The 17,264-nt window shown below is 53.8% G+C and overlaps 1 non-coding gene and 1 pseudogene across 1 annotated transcript; one reads left to right on the top strand and one right to left on the bottom strand.

Moving 5' to 3' along the window:
- Positions 1–17,264, bottom strand: part of LOC123352277 — a 154,320-nt pseudogene that overhangs the window by 124,448 nt on the left and 12,608 nt on the right.
- TRNAC-GCA lies at positions 3,253–3,324 on the top strand. Its single transcript has one exon. It is a non-coding gene; the product is annotated as a tRNA-Cys (tRNA).

Genomic DNA, 17,264 nt, shown 5'->3' with positions numbered 1-17,264 from the left:
GGAAGTATCCCAGGTTCACCAGCAGATAGTGGAGTTAGAAAGCCACCTCCAGTCAGTGCAAAAAGAACGGGATGCACAAATCGCTGATGGAGGAAATAACCAGGCTTCCCATGAACGGATTCAAGCTTTGGAGATAGAGCTGCAGGCTGTTAGCCACAGTAAGATGATGTCGGAGAAAGAGCTGCAAGAAGTAATTTCACTCACCAGCCAGGAGCTTCAAGAATCTAGAGGTTTCAGGAGAAAGATAAAACGTTTGGAAGAAATAAACAAGAAGTTGGCCCTCGAACTGGAACATGAACGGGGGAAGCTCACTGGTCTTGGTCAGTCTAACATTGCTTTGCGAGAGCACAGCAACATCCCCGAAACAGTACTAGCAGAGAGAGAGGCAGACCTGGTGCAGCTGAATCTCCGGGTTCAAGCAGTCCTAAATATTCAAGCTTTACAGACTGCCTTAGAAAGAGAAAAGTCAAAAGTTAATAACCTTCAAAAGCAGGTTGCGGCAGCCAAAGTAGATGCATCACATAACCATCGTCATTATAGAGCTGCTGTTCTTGAGCTGAGTGAAATTAAGAAGGAGCTACAAGCCAAAGAACTGCTTGTCCAAACCCTTCAGGCTGAAGCAGACAAACTACACGCTATTATTGAACGTGCTCATGCCTCTTTTAAGGCGCTCCTCTTAAAACAGAAAGGGGGGATTTGCAGTGAGCGGGCAGACGCCTTGGATAAGACGCCTGCCGCTCGGTTGCTGAAAGCTCTTTACGTGCTTAATTGGTTACATCTTGGTAAAAACAGCCAGGTGCCCCCCGCGATTAAACATGTCAGCGGGATGACTGGGGAAGAGCAGGGTGCGGCCCCCCGACCCTCGGTCAAATGGTTTGATTATCAGCAGCAAATATGGAAAGGACCAGTTGACTTGCTAACGTGGGGCAGGGGTTATGTGTGTGTTGCCACTGATGCGGGTCCCAGGTGGATGCCAGCGAGGTGGGTCCGGCCTTGGTTGCGTCCTCCGGAGTGACGGCAGGCAGATGCGGAGGAGCCTCACGAGACGCGCTCAGATGTCGCGGAACCAGAGCCCCCGGAGGAGAGCTGTTTGTTAGCTCTGCCAGGACTTTTTCTGTCTGATCCTCCGTGAATGAATTACTCACTTGAGATGATTTTTTGTGTTTGAAAGAAAATCTGTGTGGTACCATGCAACAGATGACCGAGGAAAGAGGTGGACAGGGCGGGTCTCAGGGGAGGGGCAAAGAGGTGGGGGTGGTGGACAGGGCGGGTCTCAGGGGAGGGGCAGAGAGGTGGGGGCGGTGGGCAGGGTGGGTCTCGGGGGAGGGGTGGAGAGGTGGGGGCGGTGGGCAGGGCGGGTCTCAGGGGAGGGGCGGAGAGGTGGGGGCGGCGGGGGGGCGGGTCTCAGGGGAGGGGCAGAGAGGTGGGGGCGGCGGGGGGGCGGGTCTCAGGGGAGGGGCAGAGAGGTGGGGGTGGTGGGCGGGGCAGGTCTCAGGGGAGGGGCAGAGAGGTGGGGGCGGTGGGCGGGGCGGGTCTCAGGGGAGGGGCAGAGAGGTGGGGGTGGTGGGCAGGGCGGGTCTCAGGGGAGGGGCAAAGAGGTGGGGGTGGTGGACAGGGCGGGTCTCAGGGGAGGGGCAGAGAGGTGGGGCGGTGGGCAGGGTGGGTCTCAGAGGAGGGGCAGAGAGGTGGGGGCGGTGGGCAGGGCGGGTCTCAGGGGAGGGGCAGAGAGGTGGGGGCCGTGGGCAGGGCTGGTCTTAGGGGAGGGGCAGAGAGGTGGGGGCGGTGGGTAGGGCGGGTCTCAGGGGAGGGGCAGAGAGGTGGGGGCAGTGGGCAGGGTGGGTCTCAGGGGAGGGGCAGAGAGGTGGGGGCGGTGGGCAGGGCTGGTCTCAGGGGAGGGGCAGAGAGGTGGGGGCGGGGGGCAGGGCGGGTCTCACGGGAGGGGCAGAGAGGTGGGGGCGGTGGGCAGGGCTGGTCTCAGGGGAGGGGCAGAGAGGTGGGGGCGGGGGGCAGGGCGGGTCTCAGGGGAGGGGCAGAGAGGTGGGGGAAGTGGGCAGGGCTGGTCTCAGGGGAGGTCCAGAGAGGTGGGGGCGGGGGGCAGGGCGGGTCTCACGGGAGGGGCAGAGAGGTGGGGGCGGTGGGCAGGGCGGGTCTCAGGGGAGGGGCAGAGAGGTGGGGGGGGTGGGCAGGGCGGGTCTCAGGGGAGGGGCAGAGAGGTGGGGGCGGGGGGCAGGGCGGGTCTCAGGGGAGGGGCAGAGAGGTGGGGGCGGTGGGCAGGGCGGGTCTCAGGGGAGGGGCAGAGAGGTGGGGGCGGTGGGCAGGGCAGGTCTCAGGGGAGGGGCAGAGAGGTGGGGGCAGCAGGCAGGCCTTGGGGTAGGGGGTGGAGAGGCACAAGGAGGCCTTCAGGGAGGAGAGGAGCGAGCGGAAGGTGGACCAGCAGGCCTCAGCCACAGTGGAAGAGCGGGGGTGGGAAGTGGCCAATGGGAGTGAGGGCGGAGCACAGGTGGGGCCTCGGAGGGAGGAGAATGACTCAAGGGGGTGGAGTGGGCAGGGCCGCCCAGAGGATTCAGGGGGCCTGAGGCAAAACAATTTTGGGGGCCCCTTCCATAAAAAAAAAGTTGCAATACTCTAGAATCCTGTGTTCTCCTGGGGGCCCTGCAGGACCTGGGGCAAATTGCCCCACCCCTGCCCCCCACCCGGGCGGCCCTGGCCTCAGCCTCTCCTCGTAAGTCCCCTGCACCCTAATCATTTTTGTTGTCCTCCCCTAGACTCTCTCCAATTTGTTTCTGTAGTGGGGGGGCGAAAACTGGATGCAATGGTCCAGATGTGGCCTCACCAGTGCCGAATAGAAGGGAATAATCACTTCCCTCGATCTGCCGGCAATGCTCCTACTAATCCAGCCAATATGAACAGGTACCCATACTGAATGCAGACCCAGCAATATTTGATACATTGGTTACTGTCCATTCAGGAGTTTATTTCCCACCTATTCATAAATAATGAAGATGCTCTAAGCGGAGGGGAGAGAGCTGTCCCGTCCGTGTAGTTAATCCATCTCCCCGAGAGGTGGTAGCTCTGTCACTGGGGGAAACTATGGGGGTGGGTGTGCAAGCTGTGGTGTTTACATGAATCTATAAATTTAATCAAACTCCATTTTTAAAAGCACTGTGGTCTGGGAACAGAACAGGAGATCTCTGAGGCAGGGCCTGTCCTTCAAAATCTTTAAGATCTCTGACTTACCTACACAGCAATCATGGGGGTATAGCTCAGTGGTAGAGTGTTTGACTGCAGTTCAAGTGGTCCTTGGTTCAAATCCAAGTGCCCCCTTACAAACCTCTTCCTTCAACAAAAATAATAGCATTTCCATTATGTTCAAGAGTTCCACTGGATAGGGATCCCTGAAATGAATGGAAACACTCAATGTTTTCCTGTGCAAATGCATAAAAACCTAGCAAACATGTCCCTTCACTGAAATCAGTTCCAATCCTCTAAAGGATTAAAGAATCCTTATTGAGGTTGCAGGAAAAAAACATCCCGATGTGTAGAAAGAATAGTAAATATGGCAGGCGACAAGCTTGGCTTAACAGTGAAATCCTTGCTGATCTTAAACACAAAAAAGAAGCTTACAAGAAGTGGAAGATTGGACAAATGACCAGGGAGGAGTATAAAAATATTGCTCAGGCATGCAGGAGTGAAATCAGGAAGGTCAACTCACACTTGGAGTTGCATCTAGCAAGAGATGTTAAGAGTAACAAGAAGGGTTTCTTCAGGTATGTTAGCAACATGAAGAAAGTCAAGGAAAGTGTGGGCCCCTTACTGAATGAGGGAGGTAACTTAGTGGAGAGAGGATGTGGAAAAAGCTAATGTACTTAATTCCTTTTTTTGCCTCTGTCTTCAAAAACAAGGTCAGCTCCCAGACTGCTGCACTGGGCAGCACAGCATGGGGAGAAGGTGACCAGCCCTCTGTGGAGAAAGAAGTGGTTCAGGACTGTTTAGAAAAACTGGACGAGCACAAGTCCATGGGGCTGGATGCGCTGCATCCGAGGGTGCTAAAGGAATTGGCAGATGTGATTGCAGAGCCATTGGCCATTATCTTTGAAAACTCATGGCGATCGGGGGAGGTCCTGGATGACTGGAAAAAGGCTACTGTAGTGCCCATCTTTAAAAAAGGGAAGAAGGAGGATCCGGGGAACTACAGGTCAGTCAGCCTCACCTCAGTCCCTGGAAAAATCATGGAGCAGGTCCTCAAGGAATCAATTCTGAAGCACTTAGAGGAGAGGAAAGTGATCAGGAACAGTCAGCATGGATTCACCAAGGACAAGTCATGCCTGACTAATCTAATTGCCTTCTATGAGGAGATAACTGGGTTTGTGGATGAGGGGAAAGCAGTGGATGTGTTATCTCTTGACTTTAGTAAAGCTTTTGATACAGTCTCCCACAGTATTCTTGCCAGCAAGTTAAAAAAGTATGGGCTGGATGAATGGACTATAAGGTGGATAGAAACCTGGCTAGATCGTCGGGCTCAACGGGTAGTGATCAATGGTTCCATGTCTAGTTGGCAGCCGGTATCAAGTGGAGTGCCCCAAGGGTCGGTCCTGGGGCCGGTTTTGTTTAATATCTTCATTAATGATTAGGAGGATGGCGTGGACTGCACCCTCAGCAAATTTGCAGATGACACTAAACTGGGAGGAGTGGTAGATACGCTGGAGGGTAGGGATAGGATACAGAGGGACCTAGACAAATTAGAGGACTGGGCCAAAAGAAACCTGATGAGGTTCAACAAGGACAAATGCAGAGTCCTGCCCTTAGGACAGAAGAATCCCATTCACTGCTACAGACTAGGGACCGAATGGCTAGGAAGCAGTTCTGCAGAAAAGGACCAAGAGGTTACAGTAGACGAGAAGCTGGCTATGAGTCAACAGTGTGCCCTTGTTGCCAAGAAGGCTAACGGCATTTTGGGCTGTATAATTATGGGCATTGCCGGCAGATCGAGGGATGTGATCATTCCCCTCTATTAGACATTGGTGAAGCCTCATCTGGAGTACTGTGTCCAGTTTTGGGCCCCACACTACAAGAAGGATGTGGAAAAATTGGAAAGAGTCCAGCGGAGGGCAACAAAAAATGATTAGGGGGTTGAAGCACATGACTTATGAGGAGAGGCTGAGAAAACTGGGCTTGTTTAGTCTGCAGAAGAGAAGACTGAGGGGGGCTGCTTTCAACTACATGACAGGGGGTTCCAAAGAGGACGGATCTAGACTGTTCTCAGTGGTAGAAGATGACAGAACAAGGAATAATGGTCTCAAGTTGCAGTGGGGGAGGTTTAGGTTGGATATTAGGAAAAACTTTTTCACTCAGAGAGTGGTGAAGCACTGGAATGGGTTACCTAGGGAGGTGGTGGAATCTCCTTCCTTAGAGGTTTTTAAGCTCAGGCTTGACAAAGCCCGGGCTGGTATGATTTAGTTGGGGATTGGTCCTGCTTTGAGCGTAGATTGGAGTAGATGACCTCCTGAGGTCCCTTCCAACCCTGATATTCTATGATTATATGATTAGATGCTCTAATGGGCTCTTCTGGCCATAATTTCTGAAAATCTGAGTGTAGCATTGGGAGCAGCGTCTGATGTTTTCCTGTCTAGCCGGCCTACTGCCTAGAACGAATGCTCCTTAAGTGGGGTGATCCACAGGGAGTAGCTCAAACCTCCACAGTGCCTGGCCAGGGGCAGGACATTAGCCCAGCAAGGGAGGGGTGTGGCAGTGACATCACAAAGGCCTTTTGCAGGACCTCAGACTATTGGTCCAAGGTGGTGGGGAGGTGGTGACCTCACAGAGAGATGCTGACATCAGCCAGGCAGGAGAGGGGCGAGGGGCCAGGGAAACCTCAGAGACCCCTGTGGCTTTGCTTCAGCAAGTCTCCTTCTCCAGGTCTCTCTTTGAGGACTGAGGGAGTATTCGGGTTCACGGACGTGAGCGCCAGGAGGAACCTCTTTCGAGTTTTCTCCTTCCCTTTCAGTGATTTTACTAGAAAACAGCCGTCCCTGTTTAGAAGGTAAGAGCCTCCTGGAGGTTTGAAACCTGTTCAGTCTGATCCATCTGGTGACAGTTGAATTCTAGGCATGGAAAACACGAGCTTAAGGAGGCAGAATTTGATTCCACACCTGGGATTTTGTCCCTTAGAATCACTGGGGACATTAGGGTTTGTCCTTTTTGTTTTACCTTTTCCTCCATCCCTCCCTCCTTTCTCTTTATCTCTTGCTTCTTTTGTCCTTTCTCCTGTTCACCTCCCAACACCAGGAGGGGTGTGTGTGTGTGTGTGTGTGTTGCAGGGGAGTGCTCTGCAGCTCCCACTGTGGGAGGTCCACCCAAAAATGTGGGGCTGAAATAGTGCTCGGGCAGTGATCCCCATCAGTGACCTGGGCCATCCTTTGGGCTCTCTGGTGAGAACCCTCAGCCTCCCGTCCTCAGTCTCTACCCTGATTGGCTGAGCAGGGGGTTATTGACAGGGAGGAGACTCAGATCCTTGTCGTTCTCTTTTAAGACCAAGGAAATAAGTCAGAACCAGTTCTATGTTTGATGGATTTTGCTGCTTCTCTGCATTAATGGTCTCTGAGCAGTTCATGATTCTCTCTAACATTGCAGTTCTCCTCAAATACTTGCTGAATAATTCGTGTGCACTGTTGTTGGTCTGGAGCTCATCACAGAGCACTTTATTCAGGTCATTCAGTGTCTGAAATTCAAGATCCGATGGTTAGTTTGTAAAAGCAGCAAAGGGTCCTGTGGCACCTTATAGACTAGCAGATGTTTTGGAGCACGAGCTTTCGTGGGTGAATACCCACTTTGTCAGATGCATGTAGTGGAAATTTATTAAAAATCAGGGCTCTTGGGTCCTATTCCCAACTCTGCCCTGACTTTTGGATGTGCACAGAACACAGACAGGACTGGTTCCCGCATGGTTACAGAACTGCAGTAAAGTGGAACAATTTTCAGCTTGTGTGATTGGAGGAGATCTGGATGCATATTATAAGACTGTCCTCCATAAATGAGGAAAAGTTGAGGTGCCTTTATTATTCTTTGTTTCTATGGGGAATTTGCCAGTGCAATATCACTGTCTTCCTTTCAAACAAACAAAACTAGAAAAAAAATGGCAATGGCTGTTGAAAATAGCAATTCCAGTCCTAAAAACCACGCGGAAGCATTTCTTGCTCAGTTTTATCTAGTAGGATGCCCCTGGAACAATGGGAGAGAGAAACCTGCATCACTGAAAGTGCAGCCATGGAGACACCACACGGCAGCCTTCCCTAGCAGGGGCAGGGGGGCGAGAAGCGACATCATCCGAGCTGCCTGCATCCAGGTCATGTTCCTCAGCCGGGCTGCGTCAGGGGAGGGCAGAGAGCAGCAGCTTCTGATGCTCCCCTCACAGCCCAGCCCAGGTGGGGAAAGTGACCAGGACGCATGGAGCACATAGTGTTGCTCCTAGCTCCCCTCCCCGCTATGGGGCCACGGAGGAGCATTGGGGCAGGGGAGAGCAGTGAGCACCTTTGCACGGCCACACAGTGCCCTTTGACCCCCTGGAGCCCTGGGCGGCTGCGGGGGGGCCCCACCCCTAAGGCCGGCCGGGCTCCCCAGCACGAGCAGCAGAGACACAGGGAGACTGGCCACCCACTGAGCAAAGGTAGCCTGGGCGGCTCGTAATGGAGGCTCGGGGGGGGCTCAGCCTCCCCAAACCTTGCGTTGCCAAGGGGACAGTGGGGCCCATGACTAGGGGCCCTGGCCAAATTGGGTCCCCCTGGGAAAGTCTCCCCATGTCAGCCCCAGGGCTGGAGGAGCTCCCACTCCCTGCTACGGCCCGGGGGCTGCAGCAGGGGCACAGAGCTTCTCTGGTCTCGGGGCCGCAGCGGAGCCGGGGTAAAGGAGTGACGGGGGGGGCCAGTGGGGGAAGGGGTGGAACAGAGGTGACAGTGGGTGGGGCCGTAGGTGGAAGATGTGGAAGGGGGCGGAGCCACACACAGAAGTGGGGGGGCAGGGTTCCAGTGCTGGGCCCCCGCACTTGTGCTCTCTTTCCCTGGGCTTTGGCATCACTAGCCCCTGCTTAGCGAGTAGGGGTCAGTGGTCCCCGTAATGTGGGGCGTGACTCCTAGGGGGACACAGAGGAAGATTGATGGGGGCACCTCAGGACCTGAGCCAGCCCCCATGGAGGGCAGGGAGGGAGCCCCACTCAGCCCCACTCTGTCCCAGCTCTTCCCCAACCCCACCCTCAGCCTGGGCCCCTGGCTCCCAGCCCAGCCTCGACCCCCTGACCCCTGTCTGCACCCCTCTCCCCAGCAAGCAATGGCCCCACTCCCAGCCCCGGTTCTCGACCGCGGCTTCCGAGGGGCCACAGCCATGGATACGAGGGTGCAGTGTGAAATGTTTGGGGCCCACTGGGTTAGGGTGACGTCCTCAATCACTTCTCTGCCGTCCAATGAAAGCGATTCCTCCCCCACCCACCCACCCCTCCGTCAGGACGGCCTAGGTACATTCCGCTGCCCTTCACTCGTACAGGGAGGAGAATAACATTTCATTCCACTCAATCCTAAAGTGATTTGTAACCCACCACCATCCCAAACTGGTCATTTTGGGGAAGCGGCCCCACCATGCTGCATAGCTAGGCAGAGTAGGGGTGTCTGCAAACACGGCCTGTTCCTGAAGTCTTCCCACAGCTCCTCACTAGATGTGAGGGGGGAGCTCATTCAGCCCCTGCTTACGCTTAGTATTTAAAAACTCCTTAGTGGCCCTATCTCTGCCGGCCTTAGATTTCTCCTCCTGTACCTTTGCTAACAGCTCAGATGAGGTGGCCAAGTGGTTAAGGTGCTGGACTGCTAATCCATTGTGCTCTGCATGCATAGGTTTAAATCCCATTCTCATGGGATGCATTTAGTCTTCACCCTCCTTCATAGACAACCATCTCCCCCTTTGGTACAATGACAGATCAAACAGTGTTGCTTCTGTTACCCAAAATTGGGTCAGCTAGTAAGTGTAGAGAGGACTAATAACCTCCCAGAGTTTGGCAGAAAGCAGCACATATATTATATTGATAGCTAAGCTCAAAAGAAGCAGGGGGGGATGTGTCATATTCACGTTCCCAGGACAGGCCTGGCACTGGAGATGTCAGGATCCTTTAAGGTAAGTGTCCCCCAGCGCCGCGATGGACGGTGCGATGAAGGTAAGTCTTCCCGAGGCGCGATGGAATGTAACGCAGCGAACCACTGGCCAGGCGGTCCAGGCGAAGGGCATTCACTGGAGATACAAGCTTGTGAGTGACTCCTGAGCACAGGGCCCCTTCCCCTTTTAAGGACCTGCTCCTCATGGCCTGCGACTGGAGATGACTTGGCTGCATCTGGTGGGTCACACTCCACCTCAGCCAGTGTCCATGCAGTGTCCATGCTCTGGGTGTGGGAGTGCTGCCTAATGAGAGTCCCAGACACCTTGTCTATCTAGGAGCTCTTCTGATCTTCCAGCTGTTCAACCAGCCCCTTCATCCCACAAGCATTGCAGGAGCGGGGGAGGGGGAAAGCCACTTCACAGGCATTCAGAGAGGGAGAGGAGACGGGGCGGGGGAGGGGGGAGTGTAACAGACCTTTTGGGCATACAGGTGATACGGAGCACACAGATCACTGCTGCTCCTACAACAGGGTAAGTTCTCAAGCAGCATGTTTCTTACTTTGCCCATCTGTCAGTTTTGATGATTATCGATGGAAATATTTTGCCATTGGGTTGTGTGTTTACACAGAAATTGACATTTACCAACAAATACGTAATTCTTCCAGTCCTGCCTAGTCTGCAGTTGGTGGGTTTAGAGGGACACATTCACTCTCCCCACCCCCCATGCCAGGCCTGTGCTCTCAACTTCCCACACTGCTGGGATCCTTCCCTGGTCTCCCCTCAGACCTCTGCCCCCCACCCCGACTTCTGGGATCCCCTCCCCACACTGTCCAAATCTCCTGCTGGCAGGATCCCTTCCTGTTCCTTTCATTTCCTGTCTCCACTCTGGGCGAAAGCTCTGCACGGTTCCCACAGCGGAAGTTGAACCCAGGCACCTTGGATGAAAACCAGGAATCCTGACCACTAGCCCATATGGGACTATTGGTGCATCTGACGAAGTGGGGATTCACCCACGAAAGCTCCTGCTCCAATACGTCTGTTAGTTTATAAGGTGCCACAGGACTCTTTGCTGCTGTTGTTACTACAACTCTCTAAGCCAACCCCTCATGAGCGCAGCAGGGACTAGCGTGACCGGATGTCCTCATGTTGGGGCCTTTTTCTTATATAGGCTCCTATTACCCCCACTCCCTGTCCCGATTTCTCACATTTGCTGTCTGGTCACCCTAGCAGGGGTTGCACACAGGGCTGCATTAACCCTTCAGGTGCTGAGGTTTCCCTCTCTCCATCCCCAGTGCCTGTGATCAGGAAACAGACATCAGGGCTCCCAGGTGCTGCACAGACCATGACTGAGATCGGACCCCATATTGCGCTAGGGTCTGTACAATCCCTGGCCAACACTGGGACACCCAGGGGGTTCCCCTCAATTTCCCTGAGCCTCTGCTGCCCAACTTCTTCTGATTCCATCTGGATCACCCAGGAGCGCCGACAGGGTTTCTGGCGCCCTAGGCAAAATTTGGGGGGCAGCATTTTGTGCGCTACCCATGGAGCGCACAGGAGCTTCCGGTTCCACTTCCGTTGCGCTGCCGAAGAAGGACTCTCCACCGAAATGCCGCAGGCGACAGCGGCAGTCATTGAGCTGCTCAATTGCCTGCTGCTGTTTTCCGCGGCATGTTGGTGGAGGGTCCATCTCTGGCGGCACAAAAAAACCCCACCTTTCCAAACAGTCCTTCTTTCCCCACCCCCTAATTCTGCTTTCACACCCTGGGCCCATCTCCTCCCTTCGTCCCTCCCCCCACCCCCAGGTGAGCAGAGATGGAGGGAACTTCAGCCACTGGAGACAGCCCCAGCGAGCGCTGCAGCCCGCCGGGGGGGGGGGTTGGTGTTTTCAGACACAGGAAGGGAGAAGCTGGGAGCTGGGGGTGCTGGGAAGGAGGCAGGAGAACAAATCCCAGAGATGCGACACAGGCAGCTCCTGGGGGCGGGGCTCTGGCACAGCCCGGGGGCGGGGCAGCTCCTGGGGCCGGGGCTCTGGCACAGCCCCGGGGCTCTGGCACAGCCCGGGGGCGGGGCAGCTCCTGGGGCCGGGGCTCTGGCACAGCCCGGGGGCGGGGCAGCTCCTGGGGGCGGGGCTCTGGCACAGCCCAGGGGCGGGGCAGCTCCTGGGGGCGGGGCTCTGGCACAGCCCAGGGGCGGGGCAGCTCCTGGGGGCGGGGCTCAGGCACATTGTGACGCGGAGCCCGGGCTAAGCAGCTGCTTCCTGGTGACCACGTGCTGCCAGCAGTGCTGGAGCCACCTGAGCTGGAGCAGAGCCGCTGTTCTCAGCTGCAGCCAGGATCTGCCCAGTGATTTCCCTACACCCCCCCCCAGGGGGGGTGTACACCCCCCCTGAATTTTCCCAACACCCCCCCTAGTTTTGTGAGCTAGTTACATACCAATTTAGTGACTGTTTGGAAATCTGAATTTAAACTGAAACATTAATACACACTTTAAAAGCTTATACAGTGTATGATAAAATATGTGTATCTGAAAAAGTATAATAGATTTGAAAAGTATGAACATAGACTAGCTTCCTTATACAGCTGTTTTTTATGATGTCAGTGCATTCATTTCGGTGATGTTGGCCAAGCTAATAATTTCAAATGCTGATTTGTAAGCAAAGTCTAAATGAGTTCTCGCTGACAGCTAGTGATGAGCTGGGGGCTAAGGCTTCAGGGCCAGATTATATTTACATTCACACCTAATCTACCTAGGTATGCAGCAAACAGAGCTGTGTTGTCCAAGTGATAGATTTTGGCTGGGGTTGGATTACAAACCACTTGAATGTGGGGGGAAAAGGGATGAAATGTTGTTCTTATTGTATGAGTAAAGGGCAGTAGAACTGTGCTTAGCCTGTGATGATTTGAAGGCATCAAGAGAGAGGGTGGGGACCTGTCCCTCTCCACTGCATTTCTTAGTTTTTATCTCAAAAGGGAACAGCCTCATAATCTCCCCCAAACACCCTGGGACCTCCCCAAATAATTAAAATACCCCCAACCTGAGCAAGGCCACAACAGCGAACCAGAGCTAGTGCCTAGGCCAAGCTGTTCTGAAGGAGACAACTCAACCATTTTCTCTCTGCTTCCCTTGGCAAAGTCTGACTGAGAAAACAAAATTCCCCAAACTGAAAATTTTCTGCTGAAAAACCACTACTAGTCTGTTTGGGGACTTTGGTTTGAATGTACTATTATTATCCTCTTCTGATTTCTGAATCAGTTTTGTCATCCAGGTGTATTTCCAGCTGTTGAGTTGTGGGGGAGAGAGGCCAACTCATGATGTCTCTACCCCCCTTTCATAGTTTCTTCCAACTTGCTAGGAAGTCCCTTTGCTATGATGTGAGTCAAGCAGTGCCCATTGTCGCTGTGCTATCGCAGAGAAGTCTGCATTGTACACGGTTCCTGGGATAGTCCTTGGGAGTGTGGATCCCTTTAATGGGCCAGCAGCGGGTCTGGCTCCTCCATTGTCACACCTGAAAGGCTGGTGGTGGGCATTTCCCAACCTCATCTCAGTAACACACACAGAGCAAAACTTCCCAGCCAATGCTACACACACAATCCAACAAGATATTAAGGTTCAACAGACCAAGACTTTTGAAATGATACCTCACCAGGCAGACTTTGTACAAACCGTATCATCATTGTATGAGAGTGGTGAATATGGGGCCTCCAGGGTGCTGCTTTGAGCACAGAGTGCCACACCTGGGCTGACATTGCAATGGAGACGTACCCTTAGAGTCCATCTCTCCTGGGATAAAGATGGCAGCACAGCTGGCCTGGACAAGCTGACGTGGGCTCATGGAGCTAAAGCTGAGAGGCTAAAAACTGTGGTGCAGATATTTGTATTCACGCTGAAGCCTGGGTTCGGAAACTCTCACCCTTCGTGGGGTCTCAGAGGTTGGGCTCAAGCCCATCTGTCTTCCCTGTAATTTTATAGTCTTGCAGCCCAAGCCCCATAACCCTGAGTCAGCTGACCCGGGCTTTGAGACAGGTGCCCTGGGTGTGTTAATCGCAGTGCAGACATAACATTAGGCTACGTCTCCAGTACAATGAAACACCCATGACTGGCCCATGTCACATTAATCAGGGTCATGCGGCTTGGGCTGTAAAGTTGCAGTGTCCATGTCTCGGCTCAGGCTCAGTCCCCTGCTCCAGGAGCCCAGAAGGTTGGGAGGGGGTTTAGCAAGTGGAAATGGTAAAACCGCAGGGGAGTATTACCCTGGACTCATGGCATTTCTCCATTGGTCTGTCTGCTCTGGGGCAGGGACAGAAACACGTCCTGCTGCTTTTGTTATTTCAAAGGGCGGTTTAGGATTTTCATTCTCATACTCGGTGCACAAAGCAGGACTCAACCCTCGGCATAAACTAAACGAGCTGCCCACAGATTCTGGCAGCCACAATGAGCATTTGGTGTGAGAGCTCAGACCTGACCCTGTCCCAGAGGGACGGGGTCGTCTGAGAGGGGACTGGACCGCTGACCTATCAGCTCCTAACTCCCAAACTTTCAGTAACTCTATCCTCAGTGCCTGTGAGTGTGATTCAAACCATAAGAAAAACCACACTAGGCTAGGCCGAAGGTCCATCTAGCTCTGAATCTTGTCTTCTGACAGCAGCCAATACCAGGTGCCCCAAAAGCAACTCAGTAAGGTACCACTGGAACTTGAACCCAGGATCCCCTGTATACAAAACAGTGGTTTTAGCCAGCTAAGCCATGGTGCCTATAGCTGCTGAAGGGATCATGTCTGCACACACCTGACTCTTTGCCAACCTCCATCTGGGCCTGACAAGCTTTGCTGGTGTTTGGATTCAGTAAAGCAGAGGAGCAGGGGAAGTTTTACTCCCAAGGTTCTTTGGACAGGTCTACACTACAAAATTAGATCGGTGTAACTACATTACTCAGGCGTGTAAAAAATTTACCTCCCTAAGCAATGCAGTTATATCAGCCTAACCCCGGTGCAGATAGCGCTGTGCCAACAGGAGGGCTTCTCCCAACAACATAGCTTGGGGAGGGGCTTGGTTAGTGAAGATGAAGAGAATAGGTGGCCCATGGCTCTTGCATTTGGGGAGGCTGGGTGTGAGTGCTGGAAGCTCCCTAGAAGTGGGGGGCCCATTGGTGCCCAGACCATGGCACTGCCCCCCCCCACTTCTCCTCTCTCTGAGGCCCCACCTGTGCTCCCCCTTTGCTCCTATTTGGCGACTTCCCACCCCCCGCTCTTCCTCTTTGGCTGAGGACGGCTGAGCCACCTGTCGCTCGCTCCTCTCCTCCCCCAAGGCCTTCCTGCCTCCTGCTCGTGCCTCTCCACCCCCTACCACAAGGTCTGCCCACCAGCCGCCACCGCTCTGACCCATCCCTGCAACCCACCCTGCCCACCACCCACACCTCTCTGCCTCTCCCTTGAGACCAGCCCTGCCCACTGCCCCCACCTCCGAGACCTGCTCTGCCCACCGCTCGAACCTCTCTGCCCCTCCCCTGAGACCCACCCTGTCCACGTCTTTCTTTGGTCGTCTGTTGTTATTCCATGAAGCATCAAGAATGGAATAAAAAGCTGAGTTTACTCCAGGGTGAGGAAAGAAAGGAGCCACCAACCCCCTGGCATTGCTGCTTTAGTTAAAGTGTTTAGTTAACAGCTATTGAATGTCCTCCCTATGCCCCTTGTGTCACCAGAGCACACCCATGCTAGCAGTTCGTGGATGGCAACAGAGAGCAGTGCACTGTGGGCAACTATCCCACTGTGCAACTGGCTGCAGGGTGTTTTGGGAAGGGTTTGCAATGCCTCACGGACTGGTACAGCATCACATGATGCAGGTTTCTCTATCCCACCGTTCCACGGGCATCTTACTAGATTGCCAGCTGCTTTTCAACTGCAGTGTGCGTGGCGGGGTAGAGACTGTTTGTGTTCTGGGGAGAGACAGTGTGTGTGTCTTGGGGAAGAGTGAGTGTGTTGAGCTAGGTAGGAGCAGATCATTATTATCCCTACTTGAAAGAGAGAGAAGCTCAGGCTGAGAAAGGAGAATTGACTTCTCTTAGGTCACACAGCCAGTCAGGGGCAGAGTTGGGAATAGGACCCAAAAGCCCTGATTTTCAACCTAACCATCGGATCTTGAATTTCATACACAGAATGACCTGAATAAAGTGCTCACAGATGAGCTCCAGACCAACAACAGTGCACACGAATTATTCAGCAAGTATTTGAGGAGAACTGCAACATTTGAGAGAATCATGAACTGCTCAGAGACCATTAATGTAGAGAAGCAGCAAAATTCATCAAACATAGAACTGGTTCTGACTTATTTCCTTGGTCTTAAAAGAGACCAACAAGGACCTGAGTCTCCTCCCTGTCAATAACCCCCTGCTCAGCCAATCAGTGTAGAGACTGAGGACGGGAGGCTGAGGGTTCTCACCAGAGAACCCAAAGGATGGCCCAGGTCACTGGTGGGGATCACTGCCCGAGCACTATTTCAGCCCCACATTTTTGGGTGGACCTCCCACAGTGGGAGCTGCAGAGCACTCCCCCGCAGCACACACACACACACACCCCTACCTCCTGGTGTTGGGAGGAGAACAGGAAAAAGGACAAAAGAAGCAAGAGACAAAGAGAAAGGAGGGAGGGAGGGATGGAGGAAAAGGTGAAACAAAAAGGACAAACCCTAATGTCCCCAATGATTCTAAGGGACAAAATCCCAGGTGCGCAATAAAATTCTGCCTCCTTAAGCTCGTGTTTTCCATGCCTAGAATTCAACTCTCACCAGCTGGATCAGACTGAACAGGTTTCAAACCTCCAGGAGGCTCTTACCTTCTAAACAGGGATGGCTGTTTTCTAGTAAAATCACTAAAAGGGAAGGAGGAAACTCGAAAGAGGTGCCTCCTGGCGCTCACGTCCGTGAATACTCTCTCAGTCCTCAAAGAGAGAGCTGGAGAAGGAGACTTGCTGAAGCAAAGCCACAGGGGTCTCTGAGGTTTCCCTGGCTCCTCGCCCCGGTCCTGCCTGGCTGATGTCAGCATCTTTCTGTGAGGTCACCACCTCCCCCCCACACCTTGGACCAATAATCTGAGGTCCTGCCAAAGGCCTTTGTGATGTCGCTGCCACACCCCTCCCTTGCTGCGCTAATGTCCTGCCCCTGGCCAGGCACTCTGGAGGTTTGAGCTACTCCCTGTGTATCACCCGTATCAAGGAGCGTTCGTTCTAGGCAGCAAGCCGGCTAGACAGGAAAACATCAGACGCTGCTCCCAATGCTACACTCGGTTTTTCAGAAATGAGTCGACTTTATGGCCAGAAGAAACCATTAGAGCATCTAATCTGACCCCCTGCATATCACAGGCCTCCTGTATGACACAAGAGCTACTTGGGTCTGTTCCTAGAATGGAAGCCGCATATTAAACAAGTCCCAACAGGTTTGCTACACCCTGGCCTCCTCCCATTCTCCACCCGTGAATGTTTTGGCTACTCCAACCTCCAGGCCAGACTGCCCAAGCCTCCCTCCTCCTGTGTATTTGCTGTCCCTTCAGCAGGAACCCACCAGAACCCCACCCGCCCAATAATCCCTACCTGAGCTGGCTCCACTGCAGCCATTTCCCTTCCCTGTCCCATGGGAGGATGGGATGAACTGGAGCGAAACATGGACGACATCCTACAGCCTGGCAGGGCGAGAAGGGCAACTGTGGAGGTTTCAGAACAGGCTTTAGTTTATGTCACATCACGATTCCCCCAGGATCTTTCCCTGCAGAGACACAGCCTAGGCTCTGCCATGCTGGGAACATGCTCCAGCTCTTTATTGCAGGGGAGACCTGGCCCCTCCTGCCAGGCTAAGCCCACAGGGAGATTTTTCAGCCTCCCCAGTAATAAAGTCTCTGAACAAAATGCTGGAAAGGAGCAGAACCAAAGGGGCTGGACAGGCTCCATAGGGACACTGGCTCCTCCCTTCCCCTCCTGTGCGGCCATGTCCTGTTGCTGGCAGAGATCGGCCACCCCATCTCCCCCCCAGAGGCAGCCACGTCTGCGGGCTCCCCCAGCCAGCACCCACTAACCACCACCCATGCTGGGGGAGTGACACAGGACAGCAAATTCCCACCCACCCAAGGACAAATTGCTGCAGATCAAA

The sequence above is a fragment of the Mauremys mutica genome, chromosome 18 (genome assembly GCF_020497125.1).
Source record: "Mauremys mutica isolate MM-2020 ecotype Southern chromosome 18, ASM2049712v1, whole genome shotgun sequence".
Classification (NCBI taxonomy): Eukaryota; Metazoa; Chordata; order Testudines; family Geoemydidae; genus Mauremys; species Mauremys mutica.
Note: the sequence above shows the minus strand (reverse complement) of the source record. Positions and strands in the feature narration are given on the sequence as shown.